Here is a 20,167-nt window from a genome sequence, read left to right on the forward strand (position 1 = left end):
CAGATATGTTTTACTATGCACAAACAAATGCCTTTCAACTTACATGTGCAAAATTCAGAATTAAATGAATGTGCTGCAATTTGTACAAAAAGAGAGTCTTGTAGTAGCCTACGTGTTTTAGCCATTAAATAAGCACATAGTTTCAAGTTTGTTAAGTTTTGTTTTGAAGAAAGCTTTTCTTTAAAGTGAATTTCGTTTAGTATAAATTGTATGTTAATTTTAATACATTTTTCATCAACCAATTGCCTGGATTTAATACATAAAAAGCAATATAGCAGACATTATAATCATGACAAGAAGTCGCCGGCGCGTCGCGGTCACACCATTTGAAACTCGTAACACACGCTGTCACCGAATTTACAAATGCACATCTTGCTTGTTGCTCACACATATTATGTTGAAATAACAATATGTTGAAGTAACATTATTAATAATAATAAATCTTTAAGAATATTTGATTGAGAATTTTTATACTTGGGTAATATCCCCTCAGAGAAGTGGAACAGAAAGGATAAGAAGTTATTGTTAATTCTCCTAGCAGCTAGTAAAAAAGTAATTACCAGAAAATGGTTAAAACCAGAGTCACCCACGGTGAAGGAGTGGATTGATATAACACATAATATATATGTGATGGAAAAAATATCTTTCTCCCTAAGAGCATTAAGGGAAGACTTCCTCCAAATATGGAGTAAATGGATTGATTATATTAAACCAGTACGCCCAGATTTCTTTTAAAAGGTGTTTATTTTATTTAATCTTTATTTTGGAATATGGCAACTTTCTGTAAAAAAATAGCTCCCCATGTTTTGTTGTATATAGTTTCTGTAAATAGGAGGAAACAAAGCAATGGTAACATTTGTGAAACTTGACTCCAGGCCTGAGAGAATACACTCTGTATTGATAACTGTGTTATTTATATTTGTATGTATACATATATATATTTGCAATTTTTTTTTTATTTTTTTATGATCAGTATTAATACTGTTTTGAAGGCTTGCATATTGTATTTCTCCTTAAAAAAAAAAAGAAAAAAAAAAAAGAATATTTGATTGAATGCTGAATGTTGTGCTTGTTCAATTTAATAAAATTAAAACTTTAAATGTGATAATTAAAATAATTGAATATTGAGTGGCCAATTTTTGCTCATTTATTAATAGTATTTATATAATATATATAACTGCACAGCTCCCCCTGTAGCCTAAATGATCTAGCACAGCAGCACCTGCTTAAAAAAATTCTGGCACCGCCCCTGGTTATAACGGCCCACATATTAAAAATGGTCGGGATTAAATCGGGCTCAGGCTCATAATTACAGTAAACGTGTCGGGTCGGGCCGGGCTCGGACACAACGGGCTCGGGCTCGGGTTGGGTCGGGCTTGATTTTTTGGGCCCGATTTAAGCTCTAACGCCAGTGCCCCCGACGCCTGGAAGCCCATAGCTGAGGACAAGAAACCCCAAGCAGAAGATAAGAAGCCCAGAGCTTACTACACCTTTGATTCAAAATGTGATTGTTGTATTTTATACTTAAACAATGAAGTTTTATTTGCCTTTATATTTTTGTTTATTATAAAAAGAAAAGTAACCAATTAAAATAAATTTTATTGCAAAATCTGCCTACTGAGACTTAGATTTATGATGCTGGAAAACTTTTTTTTTGAACAGTCTTTTTATTGTTTTTTTAGTTTCACATTTAAATTAACACAGCAACAAAGAGCACCCCTCCCCCCACCCCATACTGGATCAATAATTGTCAATTGACACACTTTCAAAGTAAGACATAAATGGCATCCACATGTTATAAAACTTCTCAACCGACCCTTTTACACTGTATCTAATCTTTTCCAAATGTATATGACACATGACCTCTCTAATCCAGTGTCCATATGTTGGTGGGTATGAATCCTTCCCACCAACACAAAATAAGTCTTCTAGCTAGCAAAGAGCAAAAAGCGATCATGTTCGCCTGGTACCTGCTAAAAGAAGCATCCACCTTGATCACCCCAAATAATGCAGTCAAAGGGCATGGGTGTACAGTTTTTCCACATATTTTGGAAAATGCATAAAAAATAGATAACCAATATCCATGAAGTTTTGAACAAGTCCAAAACATGTTAAGAAGTGTAGCAGGGGTTTGTTTGCAACGATCACATGCAGGATCCGAGTCCAACTTTATCTTGGACAGTTTGTCTTTGGACCAATGCAGACGGTGTACCACTTTAAACTGAATAACAGCATGTCTCAGACACACCGAAGACGAGTGAATGTTCTGTATGACCTTTTGCCAGACCACGTCCGATATGTCTTCATCCAAGTCAGATTCCCACTTGTGTTTCAGAATGTCCAGACTGGTCTCATGGTATGAACTGAGCAGTGTGTAAATCCTGCTCAAGACCTGTTTAGTGTCTGTCTGTCCTACAGTCAAATATCTTAGCTGGAAGACTTTTAATGAGAACATACCACAGAGGAGTCTTCTGACCAAATTGTAAGTACCTTTTGAATGCTTATGGTTTAGGTCAGATTTGACTTTCTTTACCTTACCTGAGAATAATACATAAATAAGTAAAAGGTGTTAGGAGTAAAGTACACACCGTAAAACTACATTTAAAAGTAATGTTATGTCCAACAATGCATTTTTCGTCATCATGGTTAGGCTAGCCAGCTGCTAATGTAGCAGCCGTGTCTCTGTCTGTGTTGTTTTGTAACATGGAAATTGCAGGGGTGCACATTCAATGCACAACAATTTTGTTCTGGTTCTTAGAGTACTATATCTACACTGTAAAATGTTTGGTACTCAAATGAGCCCTATCACACTTGGATGTGGTGCTCATTTTAATATTTTCAGTGCTCATAAAAACATCCATTCATTCATGAGCACTGCGCACCAGCTTATGTGTAGGTTAGTAGCTAACGTTCACGTTAGCTAAATTTTGCTACTATAGATAGCTGTGTTCTGCAGCCGTAAACTAGCTACCATTCAAGCCAACATTAGATGATAACTAACGTTAGCTAAATACAGCTGTCTATGCGCCAGTAGCTAGATATCGTTAACTAACCTAGCACGAACAAACTGCATGGAGAGCTAAGATGGTTAGCTAGAACCACCGAAGTGTGTAGAGCTCAAGCTACACAACACACTACACAAACATGAAATTAATTTCGCCAACGTTAGTACTTACTTGTTTTTGTCTCCTTCAAGAGTGACAATGGGGTGCCTTCGTTTCAGATGCTCCCACATTGCTGTTGTGCTGGTGTGGTATGCCAACTCCATTTGAAAAAAAGAGCGCAAATAACGACACCTTTACGTTTGGGACTTAATTTGAAGTATTTTCCCATACCTTCGATTATTTAGGGCGAGCTGTTTTTTTAGGACTTTTTCTTTTGTTGAGGCTTTTTGCATGGCTTTGTTGGGATTTCTGTGAAGAAGTTGCTGTTTCGTCCTCCATTCTGCAATGTTTCGGTCTACCACGTGTCTCCTACCTCCGGGAACGGTGCAAAAAATAAAGAAATAAATAAAGAAGGGTCGACACAAAAATATGACATCGACGTAATTTTGACGCTGAAACATCGACGCACCGCTACAGCACTAGTTATGTATTTTGACAGACTTTGCCTTTAATTTTCAATTTAATTCAACTGTATTTGTTTTGATGTGCAATATAAATGTAGTTTTTAATAGGTTTCACTTGTTGTTTGGTCAATTCGATGAATAACTGCTGAAATACAGGTCTTTCTCAGCTTTTTTGCACCTCCATGTATCCGTATTGTAATTCCACAAATAGGCGAGAATCAATATCCAGGCGGCGGCTGGCTTGACCAAGTGTTTCCTGATGATGTCTCACTTGACCGCGGTGAGGCATTTGGATGGACACAAACATATCGTTCCCATAGAAGACAAAAAAAATTGACCCTAAAAATTGAAACCAGGATTTTTTATAACTGTTTCGCTGGGAAAACGCATATGATCAAGCTCAGGTACTTCTCATAAAAGGTCAGGTTAACGTTTAGATAAAGTCAATTTAGCTTAATTCGACTTATGTGAATTGAAATGTCTTTTTGAGCAAATGCTAACTAAGCTAAAAATTTACTTACATTAATTGTGGTTCAATTTATCACCTCCAGAGACCCGTAAAGAGATGGAGGAGGAATTGGCCAAACCATCCAAACAGAACCGCTAAAATCCTTAACCAGGATGACGAGGACGAGACGGTAAAACGTATGTTTTAAAGGCTTACTTTGATTTCCAAACCTGAGATCATGACTTACCTGATGGATGGATGAACTTTTCCTTGCATTCACGGTTTTGTAACTTCCGGTTCGCAAAAAAAATTAATCTCTTTAGAATGATTAAACTTGAAATGATTCATGAAGAGTTATGTTGCAAATCGGTTCTTTCACATGGGAAGCCAACCACACCGAAACTGCACGAAACGACGCAGTGTTACAGAGTGTTGATTTAAAAATCTTGCTTTCCCCTGTTGTTTAATTTCATGGAAACAGACACCAGTGATTTTGCCAAGAGATCTCTTATTTATTTGGGTTATAAAACATAGGAGGAAGAGACAATGGACCAAGCGAAGGTGTAATTCAGCTTCTCAGTCATCTTTCCTACATTTCCATCTCTTCCTGATTTTTCGGACAAACAGGGCTTGGTTTTTATATCCCTGACCAAGGAAAAAACTACATCACCATAGGAACACATACATTCAGCAGAAACCAACATATGGTTTCCTTTAACGTTGGAATGTAGTCCCCTTATGCTATGCATATACATTTCAGTCCAGCAGCAGCACACACTCAAGTCCAAAGTCTCCCAAAGTCTCTCCCACATATTCACAAAATACAATGAGTACAAATAATTATGAATGTATATAAAAAGTATAAAAGAGATACATAATACTACTGATTATGAATATTAATAAAAAGTAATAATAATACTAAAAACAACAGTAAATGATGAAATTTGAGTCTTCAGTCCCTCCACTGGAACTACGGCCGTCAGTTCCACCATCATTCCCAGGTTGCGACCCTATAGAAGTGATAGTGAGGAGGAAAAGCAGACCAAGAAATAGAATAGAAGACAGAAGAATAGAAACAGAAAAGAAGAAAAACAAAACAAAACAAAGAACAAAATAACAAAGAACCCCAACCATGTTATGTCCCCGTACTATGTGTTAATTTAACATCTATGTGTAAGCATTTAAAAATGAACCCCAATCATCTAAGAAAAGAAAAGCTAATAATTCTTCCGCCAGTGCCTTGACTCGTTAATTACTTAACTCCTCAAGTTCCTGGCCAAAACAACAAACTAAAATAAACGTTGATCTTAAAGGATTCTATCCCTCGGGGTTGAAAATCAATAGGCGGGTGTTCATTGTTTGTGAGGTTGTGTTTTGTAAGTAGTGTAGAATGTGTAAAATCTCTTATTTCACACAGAATTTCCCATTCTTGGATCTATCAATATGTCTCGTATTGAGAATAACTTACAACCATCTCTAATCAATGTCAATGGACTTGATTCCTGAAATGGAAGCAGAGAAATAATTAAACATCACTTCTTTATTCCCAATCTTTAAAGCTAATGGATGAACAGTGCTCAGTATCAGGCCATAAGCCATCATTATCATTTTGTTCATTCACTAAGCAAGGTTTAACTTGTGACCAATGATACCATCTATCTGTTCCTACACCCTTCCCTTTAAGGCAAACACTTGTATCGGTTGTTAAGAGTATCTCATATGGTCCCTCCCATCTAGGCTCTAAACCTTTCCTAGCAATGCGTTTGACCATAACAAAACTGCCTAACTCAGGAATGTGTGGAATATCAGTAGTGGTATGTTTTTCATCCCATTGCTGTTGAGCTTCTCGCACTTTCTTATTATTGTCTTTGGTAGCTTTGTCCAGCATTGTTAGATAGCGTCGTAACTTCTCTTGGAACAAAGTAGAACCTCCTCCTGTTCCCGCAGGTGGCGGAGCATCAGGAGGTAGGACCATTGCTCTTCCAGTCATCAGTTCAAAAGGAGTTAGTCCTGTTACTCTGTTTGGAGTTGCTCTCAAGTTCCACAGAATAGCAGGTAATAACTTATGCCAACCTTGGCCAGTTTGCAGAATGGCTTTGGTAAGAGCGGTTTTCAACGATCTGTTCATTCGTTCTACCATGCCTGAGCTTTCCGGATGGTACGGAATGTGAAACTTCTGTTTGATCCCCATCAATTTCATTGCTTCCTTCATCAGTTTTCCAGTGAAGTGAGTTCCATTGTCAGAATCAATTTCATATGGAAGACCCCAGCGAGGAAAAACTTCTTCCACCATTACTCGTGCTGCCGCTTCAGCTGTGCAAGTTCTCGTAGGGAATGCTTCCACCCACCTAGTAAATCTGTCCATGATTACTAGAATGTATTGGTACCCTCCACTGGGTGATAAAGGTCCTGTGAAATCGATTTGGAGGTGTGTCCATGGACCTGTTGGTCTGGGTGCATGTGACATTCGCACCTTTACAGATTTTCCCACATTTGCTTTCATGCAAATTAAGCATCTTCTACAGTAATCATCAATGTCTCTCATCATTCGTGGCCACCACCACGTCTCACTGATTTGAGCTTTCATTGCTTTTGCTCCAGCATGCACTTTTCCATGATACAGCTGCATTAGTTCTCTTCTTGTTCCAATCGGCATCACCACTTGTCCGGTTGGAATTCTCCAAATGCCTTGATCATCCTCTTTCGCTCCTGCTTTTATCCATTGTTCTTTCTCTTCATCTGTCTCTGTTTGATATGACAGAAGATGGCGCTCAGGATTATCTTTGCTGTTTTCCTGTACCATGGTAACAGGAGTAAGAGGTAGTAAAGCTGCTTCTCTAGCTGCTGCATCTGCTGCCGCGTTTCCTTGACTTTCTTTGGACTTGTCTGATTGATGTGATTTTACTTTGATCACGGCTGCTTCTCTTGGTAAGTGACATGCTGCAATCAAGCGACGAATTATGGAAGCGTGTTGTATTTCGCTCCCGCTGCTAGTGATAAGTCCACGTCTTTTCCACAGAGCAAGATAGTCATGGACCACACCAAAAGCATAACGACTATCTGTGTAGATGTTGACTCGATCTCCTTCTGATAGTTCAAAAGCTTCCGTAAGTGCCGTGAGCTCAGCTACTTGTGCTGAAAATTGCCCAGGAAGAGCTCCTTTCTTCACAACAGTTCCATCAGCTTCCACTACAGCCCATCCAGTATGTCGTTTTCCATCAACGTAATAACTGGATCCATCAACCCATAACTCTTTATCTGAATTTTCAAGAGGGATTGGATTAACAGGACCATGGCTTTCCTCTTCTACTTGTTTTTCACACTCATGTGGTGTTCCCTCATGTGGTTCTAGCATCATTGTTGCAGGGTTAAGGGATGTGTCTCTGATTATTTCCACTCTCAAATCCTTGTTCAACAAAGTTGCTTCCCATTTTGCTCTTCTTGCGTCAGTTATGGTCTTGATGTTTGTGTTGTTCAACAACGTCACTATACTGTGTTGAGTGTGAAGTATGATAGTTTGTGCTCCTATTAAATTTTCCACAGCATCCACTGCCCATGTGGCACCATCGAGAGCTTGTATACATCGTGGTTGACCAATCATTGTGACAGGAATCTTTGTGGAAAAGTATCCAACTGGTCTGTATCGATCACTTGGTTTTTGACACAGTACTGCTGAGTAGGTCTCATTTCCCACCCTGGTCCACAAATGGAATGGCAATCGTCCATCGGGAAGTCCCAAGGCTGGGGCTGATGTCAGTTTCTCTTTCATAGATGTAAATGCTTCCTCAGCTTCTGGTGTCCAGGTTATCTGCTCCACTCCAGGCTTTCCTCCCTTGTACAAGGCGATGAGAGGACTAGTGATGCTGGCAAAATCAGGTATATACTGGCGACAGTAGTTGAAAAGTCCCATCACCTTCCGTATTCCTGTAACTGTTAGAGGTTTTGGGAGTTTCCGTAATGCCTCTACACGCTCTGTTGTCATTCTCCTTCCCTCGACAGATATTTCTTGGCCCAAGTAGATAACCTTGGTTTTGGCCAACTGTGCTTTGTCGGGGTTGACTTTGAATCCTCCTTTCCTAAGGGCTTGTAGGACAACATTCAGAGCAAATATATGGCTGTTTTCATCTGGGCTTGCAATCAACAAGTCATCAACATATTGGATGCAAACACTCCCTGAACTCTCAATTTCAGCTTTTCGCTCTGTTAAGAACTGATCCAAAGTTCTATGGAATACCACAGGAGATAAATTAAGTCCTTGTGGGAGTCTGTTCCAGACAAACTGTTTTGCCCCCACTGTGAAGGCCAATTTCTCTTGAGATCTTTCGTCAATAGGTATAGACCAGAAAGCCGACAGTACATCTAATACTGTGAAAATTCTTGCGTTTCCTGGAATATCATTCAGAATGGTGGCTGGATTGGCCACAATAGTATGCGGTTTTGGTGTTACACTGTTAAGTCTTGTGTAATCGATGGTTAATCTCCATGAGTTATCCGATTTCTTGACAGGCCATACAGGACTATTAGTGGTTGATGAAGATTGTCTGATGATTCCTTCAGCTTCCAAGTCTGCCACTATCTCTTCCACAGCTTGTCTTGCTTCAGGTCGGATAGGGTATTGTTTATGAGGGGCATGTATCGGTCCCTCAATAACAACAGGGTCAATGTTGGCTTTACCGCAATCCAATTTGTGTTTAGCCCAAACATCTGGATATAAACTGCACAGAAGTCCCCACACACCATCTTTTCCCCAATCTCTGATAATTGGTTTTGCTGTACCAACAGACGTTAGATTACATGTGCGATCTTCGTGTGGTATTATTCCAGCTGTTGTAGCGATTTGACGACTGTCGGTAAATATGATCATGTTCAACAGTGGAAGAATGTCCATGCCAATAAGGCTTCCTTGTGAATTCGGCCCTACCCAGAAAGATGTCCATAAGACTTCATCTTCATGTATTTGCAAAGGAACTTGTATACTTTTGCGAAATTTAGTGATACCTCCTCCAACTCCTTCAACTTCCATAGTTTCATCTGTTGTAGGTAGGTTCAGATCTGTTATTGAAATCGCCGCTCCTGTGTCGAGCAACACGTCACATGGGTGGCCCCCTATTAATGCATTAACGAAAAGGCGATTGTCTCTTTTCTTACTAATACAGGGGGCCGCTAATTCCTATTGCGGACGCATAATTTCCTCAATGAGCTGACGGACTTGAGCTTCAGTAAACATTTTCCCTTGAGAGGTTTCATCATTTTTTTTCGCACTGACTTGTTTAAATGATGGACCTTGACCTTCTGCTCCACCTCCTTTAGCCCAACAATCTTTTATTGAGTGGCCACGCTTTCCACAGTTGGTGCAGAAAATCATCCTCTTCTTTGTGTCCATGTTGTATTGAGCTGTTGCCACTCCTCTTCGATTTGGCTTGTTTCCTTCTTCCTTGTTTGATCTCATAGCCATCTCTAAGCGCCCAGCCCATTGTAAAATCTGATCATATGTCTCACCTGGATTGACTCCAAGTGATAAGGCTTGTTGGTATTTTGTACTAAGTCCATCCACAAGTGTGTCAGTGAACTGTACATCATCTCTGTCAGGTTGTTTCTTAGCACAGAGAGCCCATCTCTCGTAAGCGTTCCACTTACGCAGAGCATATTCATCTGGAGATTCATCATCCTTTTGCTTAATCAATGTCACTAATGTGAAAGGAATTTTTCCACTGCCCAAGATTTCTTGGATTTCTTTTCGAAACACATCTAATGCTTGCCAAAGACCCAGGGGTCGCCCCTGGTCATCAACCCACAAATTTATCCATTGGGCTGTGGTTATCGAAGCTGGCAAGCGTTCCCATCTGTCTCTTGGGATTTTAGCTTTCACAATGGTGTGTATGTCTTTTAATGTCATTTGATGTGCTTCAACCAGAGAGTCTAATTCTCGCCAAAACTCTGTGTTTGGATCTTGTCTCTTCAGAGGAGGCAAGGCTGTGAGAATGGCTTGACGCTCTCCTGGTGTGAATGGTCTCTCTTCTGTCATCATTTCAGATTGTAAGTCTTCCCTTTTAACAACAGGTGAAGAAAATTCAGGACCGATCTTGTCAACTGTGATCATGTCGTCATCTCTTGTCTCATCATCCCAGTCAGATCCATAATTACGAGCTGGTGTACATCGCAACATGTCTCTGTTTGGCTGGGCTGATTTAGATCTTGTTATTACTGGAGCTGCTTGTGCAGATGCAATGTACATCTTGTCAACTGGACCTCCATTTGATCTCGAAGGTTGAGACTGTGTCACAGGTTTAGATGAACTTGTATATTGTTCGGGCAAAGCTGGATAGATTGGTTTATAAGGAGGAGGCGTTACTGTGGTTGCGGATTTCACTGGTGGTTGTGAATATTTTCTTTCCGCTTCAGTTATTATATTTGTCCAATCTGGATCAAACAAATCATCATTGGTTGTATTTTCTCCATCTGAACATTTAATAGACATGATTTTGTTCAACTTATTAAATGCTTCAATTTGAGGCTTCATTGCTTCAGCAAGTGGAACTGGACCGCCATTTATATCACAACAAATTCCACCTTGCTTTACAATCCAATGAGCTGCCAGTATTGGAAATGCTTGTGATTTTATCTTGTCTTTTTGAGACTCGAACCAGTGTAACTGTGCATCCATATTTGCATTTATGTCAAGTCCTTTTTTCAAAAGCTTAGCTTGTTTCTTGTTCTTTCTTTCAAGGTACCAAGCCGAAATTGTTCTGCTGTTACAGTCACTTTCTGCCATCTTGCAAAGTTACTTTGTGCTGCTCAGAACAGCAGGGATGTGTGTGTCTGTGAGTGTGTTTCTCTAAGGGTGGGGCTATGGTACTCTGCTTCTCTCTCGCTCTCTCTGTATATTATGTGTGTGCGCTCAGAACTGCAAGCCTATGTATGTGTGTGTATGCATATGTGCATGTATGTATGTGTGTGTGTGTGTGTCAGAGGCTACCCTTCTTCTCTCTCTCTCTCCCTCCCTTCTCCAAACTACAGTATGTGTGTGCATGAAGGTATGGAGCAAATTCTGAAGGGAGGGGCTGCCTCACTCTTTCTCCCTTTACAGAACAAAAGAAAATTTTATAGAAAAGTTAACTTCAATGTTTTTCAGTATTTTTGTTTAGGTTCCAGTTAACTCAAAACAATTTTTTGAATATTTGTGGATTTTCTCTCAGATTAATTTCTTGTTTTCTTTTTCCTTTTTTTTCTTTCTTCAAGCTTACTCTGATCAGTATCCTCAATATATTTGAACAGCTTTACGGTCAAAGTTGGAATGCACGCGATCCTAACTATTTTAACTCGTATTACTCCAGTGTATTAACGTGCTTTAGAGTTTTACCTGCCATCGTTTTAAACAGACTCGCCACACTTTAACCACTCATGTCAATCGAGCTTTGCTTGTGTTTCACCTCCTCGCCTCGAGTACGAATCTTCCGTGTGTTGGATATATTTTAGAGATTACTCTGCCATCGTTTTAAACAGTCTCGCCATATTATCCAACCACCAATCAGTGACAACCAGCAAATAATAGTTTTACCGTCTTACAGCTAATTCTCCCAAATTTTTGACTAGATGGTCTTTTTTCTAAAAAAGATCCTTCTCAATCCCAGCATATCAAATAACTTTAGAGGTTTACTTTTCAGAGAACTTAAATAAGCCAAATTAAATTGAATTTTTATTTTATTTTATTATACTATGTTTTATATTCTTTGGCAAAACCACAGGCTCCTTAAACAACACAGTTCTTTTTAGCAGTTACAGTCATTGTCTCTAATCATCAGGCAGACTTAGAACTTTTATATAAAGGAAAAAGTCTTACCTTGAGACAAATTCCTGGATATACTATCCTGTTCGTGACGCCAAATTGTTGATTTAAAAATCTTGCTTTCCCCTGTTGTTTAATTTCATGGAAACAGACACCAGTGATTTTGCCAAGAGATCTCTAATTTATTTGGGTTATAAAACATAGGAGGAAGAGACAATGGACCAAGCGAAGGTGTAATTCAGCTTCTCAGTCATCTTTCCTACATTTCCATCTCTTCCTGATTTTTCGGACAAACAGGGCTTGGTTTTTATATCCCTGACCAAGGAAAAAACTACATCACCATAGGAACACATACATTCAGCAGAAACCAACATATGGTTTCCATTAACGTTGGAATGTAGTCCCCTTATGCTATGCATATACATTTCAGTCCAGCAGCAGCACACACTCAAGTCCAAAGTCTCCCAAAGTCTCTCCCACATATTCACAAAATACAATGAGTACAAATAATTATGAATGTATATAAAAAGTATAAAAGAGATACATAATACTACTGATTATGAATATTAATAAAAAGTAATAATAATACTAAAAACAACAGTAAATGATGAAATTTGAGTCTTCACAGAGCTTGCGCCACGCTGACATGTAACCATTGATCCGTACGACCGACTCTACATAAGATAAGGACGTGTTTGCTAGCGCCATCCAATGGTCAGCTAGGTGCGAACTAATCTCACCAGCACTGTGCTGACCATAAAAACAGCACATTTGGCGCCACTCATTTAAATTTTACCCATAAAATTGTGTAAACTGTGCCAGGCAACAGTTCCAAAATGTAGTTTTTAGTGACTGTTTGTTTAGGTAAAAAAAGGACTACATTTGCCTGAAAGTACAAAAAATATAATTTGAATAGTTGTTTATTGTTAAACAATTTACAGAATAGCCTGAGGACACAACTGCATTTGTCTATGAAATACTTGTACAAAATATTTACTGTTTTATGGATTAATTGTACCATATTTTCCGCACTATAAGGCGCACCGGATTATAAGGCGCACCTTCAATGAATGGCCTATTTTAGAACTGTTTTCATATATAGGGTGCACCGGATTATAAGGCGCATAGAATAGAAGATACTGCAGTCAAACGTTTGACTGGGTTTGCGTTATGCAGTGGTCACCAACCTTTTCAAGCCTAAGATCACATCCAAAGTCCAAATGTAAACCAAGATCTACCACTTGCAAAAAATAATGAAAAAACAAGTGGCTGAGCTGTAAAACCTTGTTTATACTCGACGCGTCCGCATGAGCGCGAAGGTAATAAAAAACTAATATCCGTCTGCTCGGGCAGATTCGGCTCAAAGTCGTGCATCTTCGGATGCGGAGGCGCGCGCGCGGCAAAATGACGTCATTGTGACAGCGCGCGCGCCTCCGCATCCGAAGATGGACGACTTTGAGCCGAATCTGCCCGAGCAGACGGATATTAGTACATCTCATCACACCGGCACCCAGTTTGTGCGTCTAAATCAGTTGTATGGTCTGGTGTTCAGTCTAAAACAAAACAGTTGCGTCAAGATGCCTCGTCTGTTTGGGGAGGTGCGCGCGCAGTCAGCGGAGGCTCGCGCTCCGGTGCCAGGCGAAAGTATAAACAAGGTTTAAGTCAGCGGTTGTTTTACAGACATTAATATAAGGCGCCAGATCCATATATAAGGCGCTCCGGATTATAAGGCGCACTGTCGTTTTTTGAAAAAATTAAAGGCTTTTAAGTGCGCCTTATAGTGCGGAAAAAACGGTAATCTGAAAAAAAAAGGTTCAAAATGTGTTCTAGTCAATTTTGAAACTTCCATTATAAAATTAAAGTTTGTAACTGAATTCTTGTGCCGTTTGTGTAAAATTGTATTATGTGTAGTGTGATGATAGATAGTTAAAAACAAATAAGTAGTGCTGTATTCCATAGTTTCCATCAATTGATAAAGGATCCTGTCATGAACCGGTCTCTTCCCTCTGTTTGTTTTCCTTCATTCACACACGCGCGCACACACATACAGCTGATTCCTATTATCTCAGCGCTCGCGCTGCACACACACCCAATCATTCCCATTCATGTTTTTCCTTCCTCTCCTCACCCGCAGCTGTTACCCATAGTAATCAACACTTACACTGATTATCATCTCACCTGTTCCTGTTCCTCTCTAATTTCCTTAGCTACTTCTAGTCTCTGTTTTCTCAGTCTCCTTGTCGGATTATTGTTTGAACGTTGAGCTTTCACTTTGTCTCTTCGTTTCTATCTCATCAGTATTGATTCTCTTGAGATACACCCAGTCTTGTCCTGTCCTGTCCTGTCCTGTCGTGAGTTATATGTTGGGGATTCAGTTCAGTTCACCCTCCGTCTGTGGACCGTCACCTACCTGCCGTCTGTGAGTTACTTGCACCGGGCTCGAGGACTGAGTCGAGTTGCTGCTCGTCTATCTCCTGGCTCTGGACCCACTGCTCCTACCTTCAACCTGTCCAGGATTATTATTTCTGTTATTTACAGATCTGCGTCTGTTGACGGCAGTCTCCTTGTTTGAGGTTACTAAACAATAGACTTTACTGCATTACCTCTGCTTTTGGGTCCTCTATACGAACTCTGACAGATCCAGCATTGTTTGAAGATTATCAGTATCTGCAACACTAACTCTAAAAGTGCTTTCTGGAACTGTGATGGCCTGTGTGTCATTCTCATATTTTTCTATAAACAGGGTTCCCACGGGTCCTTGAAATCCTTGAAAGTTTGTGAATCTGAAAAATAAAATTCAAGGCCCTGGAAAGTTCTTGAAAATAAACATACATAGATACAGGTCCTTGAAAGTGCTTGAATTTATTTTGTGCTTGAATTTATTTTGTTTATTTTATTAACGCGCATTTACGTTAAGTGTTTCCCGCCCGAGGTACTTTGTTTTGTACGTTGCCATGACGTTCACGCGCGCTGGTACCTCAGCGTTTCCCCACTCACAGACATTGCAAAAATAGGCTGAAACGTGATGCCTGGAAAATGCAAGTTTCAGGATATTTGGCTCACCAAAGAAAATTATAAAGAATAGCTCGCCAGAGATCCAAAGGGCCATCACTTAGCCAGGTGCAGAGCCTGTTGTAAATCAATCAAAGTGGATAGCATGGAAGAAGCGGCGCTCTCAAGTCATGCGGCTGGATCTACACACAAGACGGCACTTCGGAAATCAAAAGCAGGTAAGTCCTACCATAGCCTGCATCTGACAGAAATGTTGATTGAATGTTAGCTGCTAGGTGTTTTTTGCTGTCTTGCTGTGAAATGTTAGTCATTGAAGGCTGTTGAGTTGAACAGTGAACTTGAAAGTATCGGCACTCCAGTCACATCACGTTTATTTATATAGCGCTTTATACAATAGATTGATTTAAAGCAAGCAGCTTTACACTATTAAATATATTTTTTTTAAGAAAATACCTTATTTATTAGTTAGAATATGTGTAACTCAAGAAAAATGTGTAACTATACAATTAGTCAATAATTGTTGTAATAATCGTTAGATTAATCAATTATCAAAATAATCGTTTGTTGCAGCCCAATCAGTGGCATCAATAGGCTTACCAAGATATTGTATGTCACCCATTGTAAATCAAATATTGTGTTAACATATCTAGGCTATAAGCTAATTAGTTTATGATGATGCATATATAATACATACCTGACTATTTACCACCACATGAAATAGTTGTATCGGATGTTACATGGGTCTGGATTGAGTGTTTTTAAAGGTGGCATTTAAGTCCTTGTGCCCAAACGGTGTTATATTTAGGTGTCATATAACAGTTGTATTACAATAAGTCAGTGTTATTTCTTACAATATGTCTTACTATTTCTTACAGCACCCACTTTAGTCAACTTTGTGGAAAGGTTGGTGACATCAACTCCTACACCATGTACACCTGCAACGACTAGCACCATCGCCACGTCCTCCAAACAATCAATAATCACAGGCATTCCCAGAGAGGACACATTAAAAGCTGAGGTCCTGTGGTGTTTGAACATGGAGTCTCACTACTCTTTCAATTCCAGTGAAGGGACAGGTAAATTAAATGATTTTAACTTTTACCTATGACTTCATTTTGAGATTCCAAGGCATTAAGTGCAGCAAAATACCAAATGCCAAAGTTTGATTTCATGCCGTCACAGATTTGTATGCAAAGATTTGTATTTGTATGATTGTATGTGCTTCAAAATGATTTCACACAGTCAAATAAACAATAATACACAAATAAAAATGTGTTTGATTTCAATCTCTTTCTTTTTTCTTTACTTTTAGGTGTGCTATTTTCTGCAATGTTCCCCGACAGTGCAATTGCGAAGACTTTTGCCTGTGGAGCAACAAAGTCCATGTACATTTGCACGCATGGTTTGGCTCCGCATTTCAAACACTTGTTGTGCAAAAAACTCTCTTCTGATAGGGAGGACTATGTACTTCTCTTTGATGAGAGCCTTAACAGAAAAACACAATCAAATCAATGTGACTTTCATGTCCGTTTATGGGATGGGGACAAAGTTGTGACAAGATTTTATGACTCAAAATTCATGGGACACGCCACTGCAGTAGACCTTAAATCAGTCTATGAGAGGAGTACTGAAAATCTGCCAAAAGAAAACATGGTTCAGATCTCCATGGATGGACCAAATGTGAATTGGTCTTTTTATTCAAAGGTTGACAAATCCCTCCAAGATACTCATAATGTACACCTTATCAATATTGGCAGCTGCGGCCTCCATATTTCACACGGGAGCCTTTCTGAAAGGAGTGGAAGGGACAGACTGGAAAGTTGGCAGCATATTGCAATCCATGCACCACCTTCTGAGGGATTCACCAGCTCGTAGAGAAGATTATTTCAACATAACAGGATCAGGTTCCCCAACACCACTAAAGTTTTGCAGGACAAGATGGCTGGAAAATGTGCCTGTACTAGAAAGGGCTTTGGAAGTTTTACCACACATGGCTGCATATGTCAATGCTGTTAAGGAAAAGAGGTGTCCAAATCCAGGGACAAAGTCCTTTGAGGTGGTTCAGGAGGCTGTTGAAGATCCACTCATGGCCGCTAAACTTAATTTCATCTGGTCAGTGAGCAAGGAAGTGACTCCATTTCTTGCGTGCTACCAGACTGATAAACCCATGGTGCCATTTGTTTCAACAGACCTGTTCAAGCTGCTAAAGAGCCTGATGTGCAGATGCATCAAAAGAGACATCATGAAGAAAGAAACAACACCTCATAAACTTCTGGACGTTGAGGTGGGAGATCAAAACTGTCATGTTGACTCCTCACAGGTGGACTTGGGTTTTGTTACAGGGAGAATTTGAGGGACGTGTCCACATTGAAGACAGTAGGACAGAAAAACACTCTTCAAACATACTTGCAAGAAATGCTTGGTTTTAACTGTACAGAAGTTTATTGAGAAGTCCCCCTCAAATATTCTCATGTCTCTCACCTTTCCTTCCTTGAGCCAAGGGAAATGGCGTGCAAAGATGCAGGTGTCAGAATAACTTTGACATACCTTGTGCATGTCCACCGTGTGAATGAAGATGACTGTGATGAGTTAATTCGACTCTACAGTCAATTCATTGAGGAGATTGTGCTGCCTAAGAGTTCACAATTTTCCCACTTTGATCAATACACAGACAGGGTTGACACATTTTTGCATGACAGGATGTCCACACAGAAACCATATGAAAAGCTATGGAGACTCTGCCGCCAACTCCTCCTCTCACATGGGCAAGCCTCTGTAGAGCGTGGATTTTCAATCAACCGTCAAATTGAGGATGATAACCTTTCAGAAGATTCGCACGTGGCACAGAGGTGCATTTCGGGCCACCTCAGCACTGTGGGTGGCACCAAGAATGTCACAACTGCTATTGATGTCAGTTGGAGGTGCCCGACAGAGATACATCACACATCTTGAGGATATGAGAGGAAAGAGAGATGATGCGGAAAAAAACAATAAGAGAAAATATGTGCTGGATGAAATTGATGAACTTAAAATGAAGAAAAAAAAGACTGAAAGATGACATGGACGCACTTCAGACCTCTGCTGACAAATTGGCTCTTGAGGCAGAGAAAACAGGCAAACTAACTCTAATTGCCAAATCTAACAGCTTAAGGAAGGGAGCAAAGGAAAAGAGAGTAGAAATGGGGGAAGTGGAAAAATCGCTCAACGAGAGCAAATGAAGACAAAATCAACAAAGCGACAATCAATCTAAAAAGGAAAACCACCACAGAATACCTCAGGGAATGTTTTTGCTCTGTTACATATTTTAAGCTGACCTTGTGTTGGAATTTTTGTATTTAATGTTTAATATTGTTTATCCATTCATGGCCTTACGTTAATGTCCCATATTGGAATGTTTTATAATGTATTTGATCTGCAATATGTTGTGATATGTTTTCAGTGCTTACACTAAAGCCAAATATGTTCAGTCAATGACTGTATATTGTGTTCAATAAACATAAAACATTTGTGATAATCTGTTGCCCAAACATTTTATTTAATGTAATGTTGAATTGCTTTGCATTTTTTAGGATAATGTAAACCCACGAGGCAAGAAAAACTTAAAAGTATATTCATATATCTTCCATAATTACGACAAATAGAATATCAGATCTCTGTCAAATGGACAAAAATAATGCAAACAAAAGCTTTTTTTGCATAGTTGTGTTTGACACATGAAAACTGTAACAATGTATCTTTCAAGGTAACATGATGTAACCTTGCTCTCACTTGAAATGTGTCCCCACATTATGTCCTTGAATTTGAGGGTATTGTACCTGGAGAGTCCTTGAAAGGTCCTTGAATTTGAAGTTAACCAAGGTGTGGGAACCCTGTATAAATTAGTCCATAGTCTTCTATATCAGATAGGACAAGGTTTGACTCAATAATCATACCAGAATTCCACAATGCAAGTGGACTCATGGCACCCTCTGTTCTCAGACTGAAAATTGCTAAACGAATCAACGTTGAAATCGTGACGTTGTTTCATTGTTGATTTCGTGACGTTGTTTCACCATCTCTTCTTTCAATATGGGTGAATAAAGGTTGTATGTCGACGTTGAACCAATGTTGAATTATGCTTCGGTTTTGCAAATTTAATCAACGTTGATATCGTGAAGTTGTTTCACCATCTTACCTTTCATCATGGGAGAATACAATTGTACATTCAGTTACAACCTAGTTTGCAGTTGGAACATAAGTCATGACAATGCTGACTGAATTTGTGATTAACTGTACACTAAAAAATTGTTAACTGTCCAATTACTTGCAGCAATAGCTTAATTAAACACATTTAATAAAGAGATAACATGCTTCAAGATTATAAAACAAGTTTTATTCTGAAAAAACAAAAGTCTAAAAATACTTTCTAAAACAATCTCAAACTTTAAATTGCGGCGTTTTTGAAGTAATGTTAAAAACCTGTAGAAGTAAACATCTAAATGGAATATTTAAAGACAGTTTTTGTTCAATTACAGTAAACCTTAAAACATTTAATATTTAAAATGTACAGTAAAAAAAAAAAAGTTTTTCAATTCTCAAAATGTGACAGTCTTGTGCAGTGCTCCGACAGAGTCCCAGCACGAGGTCCATTCCGATGCCATCACTTCCTCTTCACTTCTTGCCCGCTGTCTGTACTATCCTGTATAAATAAAAGTCATGTTCAAGATTTTCATTTTACAGTTCAATTAGAGTCAGGTAGAAAACAAAGTATACAACACTATCCATTCCTAAAACACATATTTAATGTATTCAGATGTAAATTTACACAAGAAATTCTTCAGAGCCCCAAGGTGGAATTGTAAAAAAAATTAATATTACTCCCATGTGTCAGTTACGGTTACTATAATCATAAGGTCATGATTTCATCCTTAAAACAGATGAAGAAATCAACAAATGGTGGTGTTGAGCTGAGAGGGTTGTGGTCTCTTTGACATATCTTTCAATGCAGGTTTATATTGTTTCAACAATTTTTGCCTGACCCCTGGGGCTCCGTATATTTCTGATAATATTTGTTGAGAAACATTACACTGTTTTAATTCAGAATCCTAACCATGCATTGTACTAATTAAAAGTAATTTATTAAATCAAGTAAAATAAAAAAATAACACAAAAGGCCAATGAATCCGGGTACAGAAGTGATGCAATGTAGCAGCTAAAGAATAATCCTCCACCAAATTGCCAGTAATCAGCTGGATCCTTGGCGAATCTGAAGGGGGGAAAGAAGAAATTATTCAATGAAAAGTCCTTAAAAAGCTGTGTTTTTTTTTACCATTCCTTTAAAGGGGTACTCTACCGTTTTTTCATATTAAACTAT

The sequence above is a fragment of the Leuciscus leuciscus genome (genome assembly GCF_965113295.1).
Source record: "Leuciscus leuciscus genome assembly, chromosome: 4".
Classification (NCBI taxonomy): Eukaryota; Metazoa; Chordata; class Actinopteri; order Cypriniformes; family Leuciscidae; genus Leuciscus; species Leuciscus leuciscus.